Source organism: Piliocolobus tephrosceles, chromosome 4 (assembly GCF_002776525.5).
Source record: "Piliocolobus tephrosceles isolate RC106 chromosome 4, ASM277652v3, whole genome shotgun sequence".
In the NCBI taxonomy this organism is placed as follows: Eukaryota; Metazoa; Chordata; class Mammalia; order Primates; family Cercopithecidae; genus Piliocolobus; species Piliocolobus tephrosceles.
In genome coordinates, this window is record NC_045437.1 from 157,939,830 (window position 1) to 157,948,239 (window position 8,410).

The window sequence follows — 8,410 nt, forward strand, 5'->3', positions numbered from 1 at the left end:
AGAAATAAAGTGCATCCAAATAGGTGGAAAGGAAGTCAAATTATTGCTGTTTGGAGGTGACATGATCCTATACCTAGAAAATCCCATCATCTCAGCCCCAAAGCTTCTTAAGCTGATAAGCAACTTCAGCAAAGTCTCAAGATACAAAATCAATGTGCAAAAATCACTAGCGTTTTTATTCACCAACAACGTTCAAGCCAAGAGCCAAGTTATGAACGAACTCCCATTCACAATTCCCATGAAAAGAATAAACTACCTAGGAACACAGCTAACTAGGGAGATAAAAAGATCTTGGCAAGAACTACAAACCACTGCTGAAAGAAATCAGACATGACACAAACAAATGAAAAACAAATTCCATACTCATGAATAGGAAGAATCAATTTTATTAAAATGGTCATACTGCCTAAAGCAGTCTATAGATTCAGTGCTATTCCCATTAAACTACTGTTGACATTCTTCACAGAACTAGAAAAAAATATTTTAAAATTTATATGGAACAAAAAAAGAGCCTGAATAACCAAAGGCAATTCTAAGCAAAAAGAACAAAGCTGGAGGTATCACACTACCTGACTCCAAACTATACTGCAAGGCTACAGTAACCAAAATAATGTGGCACTGGTACAAGAACAGACACATAGACCAACGGAACAGAATCAAGAACCCAGAAATAAGACCACACACCTACAACCATCTGATCTTTGACAAAGTCAATAAAAACAAGCAATGGGGAAAGGATTCCCTATTCAATATATGGTGATGGGATAAGTGGCTAGCCACATACAGAAGGCTGAAACTGGACCCCTTTCTTACACCATATACAAAAATTAACTCAAGATGGATTAAAGACTTAAATGTAAAACCCCAAACTATAAAAACCCTGGGAGACAATGTAGGCCATACCATTCAGGACATAGGCATAGGCAAAGATTTCATGATGAAGATGCCAAAAGCAATTGCAACAGAAGCAAAAATGGACAAATGGGATCTAATTAAACTTGAGAGCTTCTGCACAGCAAAAGAAACTATCAACAGAGTAAACAGACAACCTACAGAATGGGAGAAAATTTTTGCCAACAAAGGTCTCATATCCAGCATTTATAAGGAACTTAACAAATTTACAAGAAAAAACAACCCCATAAAAAATGGGCAAAGGGCATGAACTTTTCAAAAGAAGGCATACATGCAGCCAATAATCAAAAAAAAAAAAAAAAAAAAAAGAAGGCATACATGCAGCTCAACATCACTGATCATTAGAGATATGCAAATCAAATCAAAACCACAATGAGATACCATCTAACAACAGTCAGAATGACTACTATTAGAAAGTCAAAAAATCACAGATGCTGGTGATGTGGAGAAAAAGGAATGCTTATACATTGTTGGTGGGAGTGTAAATTAGTTCAACCATTGTGGAAGACAGTGTGGTGATTGCTCAAAGACCTAAAAACAGAAATACCATTCGACCCAGCAATCCCATTACTGGATATATACCCAAAGGAATATAAATCATATTATAAAGACGCATGCATGCCTATGTTCATTGCAGCATTTTTCACAATAGCAAAGACACGGAATCAACCTAAATGTCCATCAGTGAGAGACTGGATAAAGAATATGTGGTACATACACACCATTGAATACTATGCAGCCATAAAAAAGAACAAGATCATGTCTTTTGCAGGGACATGGCTGGAGATGGAGGCCATTATCCTTAGCAAGCTAACACCAACAGAAAACCAAATGCCACATGTTCTTATTTAGAAGTGGGAGCTAAATGATGAGAACACATGGACACAAAAAGGGGAACAACACACATTTCAGCCTTTTGGAGAGTGGAGAGTAAGAGGAGGGAGAGGATCAGCAAAAAGCACTAATGGATACTAGGCTTAATACCTGGGTGATGACATAATCTGTACAACAAACCCCCATGACACAAGTTTACTCATGTAACAAACCTGCACTTGTATCACAGAACTTAAAATAAAAGTTAAAAAAATAGGTACTGCTTTTTGTTTTGTTTAGAAATTCCTTCTCTACCTTGAGATGATGATATTTTCTTGTATAGGATCTTAAAAACTTTATAGTCTTTTCTTTCACATCTATGTCTTTAATTGACCTGGAATTGCATGAGGCAGGGCTCTGGTTTAGCTGTTTCCGTATTAATACTCATTTGTTCCAGCACATTTTTTTGCAAAGACTTATTTTCCTGCTGATTTGCATTGCTGCCTCTTACATTTCAAGGGTTCATAGATACGTGGGTGTGGGTCTTCCTCTGGGTTCTCTATTCTGTTCCATTGCTCTATTTGTCTCTCCTTAAACTAATATCACAGTGTCTTAAATATTCTAACTTTATAATACATATTGGTATCTACAAGAGCAAGTTCTCCCACCTTGTTATTTTTCTTTAAGAATGTCTTGGCTATTCTTGATCCATATTCATTTTAAACTGGCCTGCCAATTTCTCCCAGCACACCCCAAAAAGTTGGGACTTTGAGATTGCATTGATTCTATAAATCAGTTTCGGTAGAATGACATTTTTACAATATTGAGACTTCTAGTTCATAAACACAGTATATTCACTTTGTGTGTGTGTGTTTGTGTGTGTGTGTGTCTCTCCCAATAAAGTTTAAAATTTTCTTTTCTCAGCTCACTGCAAGCTCCACCTCCCGGGTTCACGCCATTCTCCTGCCTCAGCCTTCCGAGTAGCTAGGGACTACAGGTGCCTGCCACCTCTCCTGGCTAGTTTTTTTTGTTTTTTTTTTTTAGTAGAGATGGGGTTTCACCGTGTTAGCCAGGATGGTCTGGATCTCCTGACCTCATGATCCGCCCGTCTCGGCCTCCCAAAGTGCTGGGATTACAGGCTTGAACCACCGCACCCGGCCTAAAATTTTCTTAATAGAGAACTTCTTTTGTTATGTTTATTCATGGGAACTTGGTATTTTGGCATTATATTAAAAACAGCAATTTCTTTTAAAATATCATGTTAATAAATGTCTTTTTCTGGTATAAAGAAATGCAATTGATTTTTACAGATTGATTTTGTATCCAGCAAACTTGCTAAACTCTCTTATCGATACTAAAACCGTATCTGTAGATCCTTTTGAATTTTCTACGTATACAAATACATCACCTATGAGTAGTGACAGATTTTCTTCTATTTTTCTTAGTTTTCTATCTTTTATTTATTTTTCTTTCCTTACTACACAGACTGGGATATCTTCTAAAATGCTGAATAGAAGTAATAACATCAGGCATCCTTGTTATAGATCTCAAAGGGAAAGATTTCATCATTTTACCATTAAGCATAATGTTTCCTCTAAGTGTATTGCAGATATTCTTTATCAGACTAAGGAAATTCCCTTCTATTCCTAGGTTTGCTAAGAGCTTTTATCATGAATGCATGTTGATTTTATCAACTGTTTTTTCCACATATATTGCGATGATCATATGTGTTTTATTCTTCAATTTTTTAATGTGGTGAATCCCATTAAGTTATTTTCTAATGTTAAAATAATTCATATTCCAGATTCCAGGTAGACCCAACATGGTCATCGTATGTTATTACCATTTTTTTTGTATTACTAGTTATGTGTTCTAACTTTGAAGGATTTTTGTATCTATGTTTATGAGTGAGATTTAGGGGACTACATGGCCCGATTTACCTGGAGCAACTCCAGTTTACACTAGTTTTTCTGCATCATTATTGATAGCACTTACACTCTTACAGTGCCTGGGTTTGGACGATAAAGTATATGGTCACTCTAGTAAGAATGGCCTGTGATATTATCTTCTCCTATTGTCTTTGTCCAGTTTTGGTACCACAGCAATGTTTTCTCATTCTATATTTCCCAGAACAGTTTGTATAAGATTGGAACAGTCATTTTCCTTGAATGTTTGGTAGAATTCACCATTAAAGCCATTTGGGGGTCAAAGTTTCCTTACTGAATCTATTATTTTATAGGTTATAGAGTTATTACTGTTTTCTATTTTTTAGTCAACTTTGAGGTTATAATTTTATAGTAATTTGTCAAGTTTTTCTAAATTATGTTAGCATAGGGTTTTTCAGAATATGTGCTCATCTTTGTAATGTCTGCAACATTAAAGGTTCTGATATTGGTTATTAGTTCTCTCTACTTTATTATTTCATTAGAGGTTTGTTAATTGTTTTAATCTTTTCAAAAGCTTTGAGCTTTGTTGATCCTCTCTATTAAATGATAATTTTCTATTTCATTACTCTTTACTATTTATTACTTTCTTTCATACTTTTTTTTTGAGATGGAGTCTCAGTCTGCCACCCAGGCTGGAGTGCAGTGGTGTGATCTCAGTTCACTTCAACCTTCGCCTCCTAGGTTCAAGCTATTCTTCTGCCTCAGCCTCCCAAGTAGCTGGACTACAGGCATGTGCCACCACACCCACCTGATTTTTGTACTTTTAGTGGAAATGGGGTTTCACCATGTTGGCCAGGCTGGTCTCAAAACTCCTGACCTCAAGTGATCCGCCAGCCTCAGCCTCCCAAAGTGCTGGGATTACAGGCATGAGCCACTGTACCCAGCCTTCTTTCATATATTTTATTTGGGTTTATTTTGCTGTTTTTTGCCATATTTCTTGACATGGATCCTTAATTTTTTGCTTTTCATGCTGTATTTTTTTTCTAATGTATGTACTAAATCAAACATTTTTTCTGTAAAGGATCAGATAGTAAATATATTTGTCTTGGCAGGTCTCTGTCTGAACTACTCAATTCTGCCATTGTAGGGCAAAAACAGCAACAGGCAGTAAATAAACAAACAGAAGTAACTTTGTCTCAATAAAAGTTTATAAAATTGGGTTGTGGGCTGGATTTTGCCAATTTTGTTCTAAACTTTGCTCTGTGTATTGCTTTAGCAACATCCCACAGACTTTGATGTTATACTTTTTTATTAGTTTAAATGTTTTATAATTTCAATTTTGATTTATTCTTTGCACAAGGGTTATTTTTGAAATATTTCTTAATGCCTAAGTATTTAGGCATTTCTAGTTTTCTTCTTTTTTTTTTTTTCATTTGTCTGTTTTGCAACTGATTTCTATTTAATTACATTATGGTCAGAGAATATGCTCTATCTCAGTGCTATTTAAAAGAAATACAGCCTTTCGGCCGGAACCGCCATCTTCCAGTAATTCGCCAAAATGACGAACACAAAGGGAAAGAGGAGAGGCACCCGATATATGTTCTCTAGGCCTTTTAGAAAACATGGAGTTGTTCCTTTGGCCACGTATATGCGAATCTATAAGAAAGGTGATATTGTAGACATCAAGGGAATGGGTACTGTTCAAAAAGGAATGCCCCACAAGTGTTACCATGGCAAAACTGGGAGAGTCTACAACGTTACCCAGCATGCTGTTGGCATTGTTGTAAACAAACAAGTTAAGGGCAAGATTCTTGCCAAGAGAATTAATGTGCGTATTGAGCACATTAAACACTCTAAGAGCCGAGATAGCTTCCTGAAACACGTGAAGGAAAATGATCAGAAAAAGAAAGAAGCCAAAGAGAAAGGTACCTGGGTTCAACTGAAGCGCCAGCCTGCTCCACCCAGAGAAGCACACTTTGTGAGGACCAATGGGAAGGAGCCTGAGCTGCTGGAACCTATTCCCTATGAATTCATGGTATAATAGGTGTTAAAAATAAATAAATAAAAGACCTCTGGGCTGAAAAAAAAAAAAAAAAAAGAAATACAATGCAAGCCTCACATGTAATTTTAAATTTTCTGGTAGCTATATTGGGAAAGTAAAAAGAAGCAGGTGGAAATTAATTGTAATATATTTTATTTGACACAATATATTATATCCAAATACTATATCATTTCAGCATGCAGTGAATATGAAAATTTACTGATATTTTACATTTCTTTTTTGACAATGTCTTCAAATACAGTGTTGATACATCTTAATTAGGGCTAGCCTTATTTCAAGTGTTCAGCATGTGCCTAGTGGCTACTGTATTGGACAGTGCAGCTACAGATGATGTCATGGTTTGAAATTTATTAAGACTTACTTTATTGTCTAGTATAATGTCAATTTTTATAAATGCCCCATGTATAATTGAGAAGAGTCTGTATTCTTCAGTTATTGGATACAGCATTTTATCCATGTTTATTTGGTCAGGTTTTCTCACTGTTTTTAAAGTTTGGTGTCCTTACTGGATTTTTGATATGTTTATTCTGTCAGTCACAGAGTAGCATGTAAAAATCTTCCACTGTGATTGTAAATGTGCCTAATTATCCTTGTAGTTCTGTCAATTTTCCTTTATATATTTTGAGATTATACATACAAATCTTAAATTATTGTATCTTCTTGAATTGAACAATTCCTTGTCATTGAGTTTTTTTGCTTCTAGAAAAGCTGTTTGCCTTAAAGTCTATTTTGTCTTATATTTCTATGGCTCCACCTACTTTCTTTTGGTAAGGGCTTGCATGGTATATCTATCTTCCTCTAGTTCAACTTTTCTCATGTTTCAAGTGTGTCTCTTGTAAGCAACATATAATTGACTTTTGCTGTTTAACCCAACTATTATCTTTTACCCAAAATGTTTGTTTTTCAATCTAATGTAATTATTGTTATATTTTGTAAAAATTTATCATCTTATACAGTGATTTTCATTTGTCTTTCCTGCTCTTTTTCTTTTTCTTTTTTTTTGTTTTGTTCTTTTGGATTAGTTTCTTTATTAAATCTTTTTTTACCCCTCTTCTAGTTTGGAAGTTATACACTACATTTCAATTCTTTTAGTGATTACCCTAGAAATTATAACATTCTTAACTTATCAAGGTCTAAAGTTAATTATTATTTTCCTCTTGAGAAATAAAGAGTTTAGAACATTTTAATTTCATTTTCTGATTTCCCAACTTATATGTTTTCATTTTTGTATATTTTCCTCTATATTTTAACTCCACAAGAGATTATTATTTCTGTTCTATGCAGTTTGTGTTTGTTTAGTTCTATCCCCGCTCTGTGATTATACTTTCTGTGTTCTTCTTTCATCTCAAACATTCTATGTGGAATTACTTTCCTAATGCCTTGAGCATATCTTTTAGAATTTCCTTTAGTGAGAACTAGATGGTTACAAAATCTCTCAGTTTTTATTTCTTGAATATAAAATTCTAGGCAGGCAGTTATTTCCTTTGGCATATTCGATAAATGATTCCCCCTGCCTCCCGGTTTTATTATTGCTATTGAAAAGTCAACTGTCAATCTAATTCCTCCTCCTTTCAAGTCAATATATTCCTTTTCTGGCTTCTTTTTAAGATTGCCTATTTGTTGTTTATGATCTACAGTATCCCTGTAATGTGTGTTGGTGTAGATTTATTTTTCTTTTTCTTTTTGGGTTTCAATAAGTTTCTTAAGTGTGACAATTGATACCTTTACATCAGTTTTGGAAAAATAAAATCTTTTCTTTCTCTAAATATTTCCTCTGTTTCATTCTTTCTGCTCCATCTGGAATTCTGATTAAACATAGGTTGGTTCTTTTTATTTGATCCCTCATATATCCTAATTTCCATTTTTTCCTTCCTTCCTTTCTCCCTCCCTCCTTCTCTCTCTTTCTTTCTTTCTTTCTTTCTTTCTTTCTTTCTTTCTTTCTTTCTTTCTTTCTCTTTCTCTCTCTCTCTTTTCCTTCCTTCCTTCCTTCCTTCCTTCCTTCCTTCCTTCTTTCCTTCCTTCCTGTCTGTCTTTTTCTGTCTTTCTTTCTTCTCTCTGGGCTATAATCTGGATAATGCCCTCTTACCTGTTTTTCAGTTTGCTAAGTCTCTCTTCAGCTGAATCTAGTATGCTATAAACCTTGTCATTGAGTTTTTTAAGTGTTGTGTTTTTTAAATGCTACAAGTTCTACTTTATTTTTTTAATTCAAAACTGCTAGATTACTTTTTATAGTTTCTTATTTCCTTCAGATATTTTCAAGCTTCTCTTCTGTTTCTCTGAATCTTAACAAACAGTTGTTTTATAATCTGTGTCTGATAATTCAAATATCTAAAGTCTTTGTGGTTCTATTTCTTCTGGTGCTCATTCACAGTGCTTTGTTTTCTCATATGCCTGTTTTTTACTGTGCATGTTTCAAAGTCCTTGAAAAATTATTCATGGTGATAGTTGAGGTCTAAGATGAAGATGCCTGCATTAGCTTCTGCCAGATTTATTTCTCTTTCATTCTTATTCTGAAAGTGTAGGCCTCTAGGGCCACAGACTAGTGAGGAAAGTGTGCCCTATTAGACTCCCTACCTCAGGCAGGCTTGCACTTTGACTTCTGACTCCTCACTCTGTAAGACCATCAGAACTGAAGTCAAGATTTACAGGGCTGGTAAATACTCTTAGAGCAGAAGTGGCTTCAGTGTTCTATACACCTCTTTTGAATTTTGTTTCCCCTTTTTTCTCCCCTTCAGTT

The 8,410-nt window shown here is 34.9% G+C and overlaps 1 pseudogene across 1 annotated transcript; it reads left to right on the top strand.

Moving 5' to 3' along the window:
* Positions 1–5,134: 5,134 nt before the first annotated feature.
* Positions 5,135–5,709, top strand: LOC111529685 (annotated as a pseudogene). The gene has a single exon (XR_002727506.1). The product of XR_002727506.1 is annotated as a 60S ribosomal protein L21 pseudogene (transcript).
* The last annotated feature ends 2,701 nt before the right edge of the window (positions 5,710–8,410 follow it).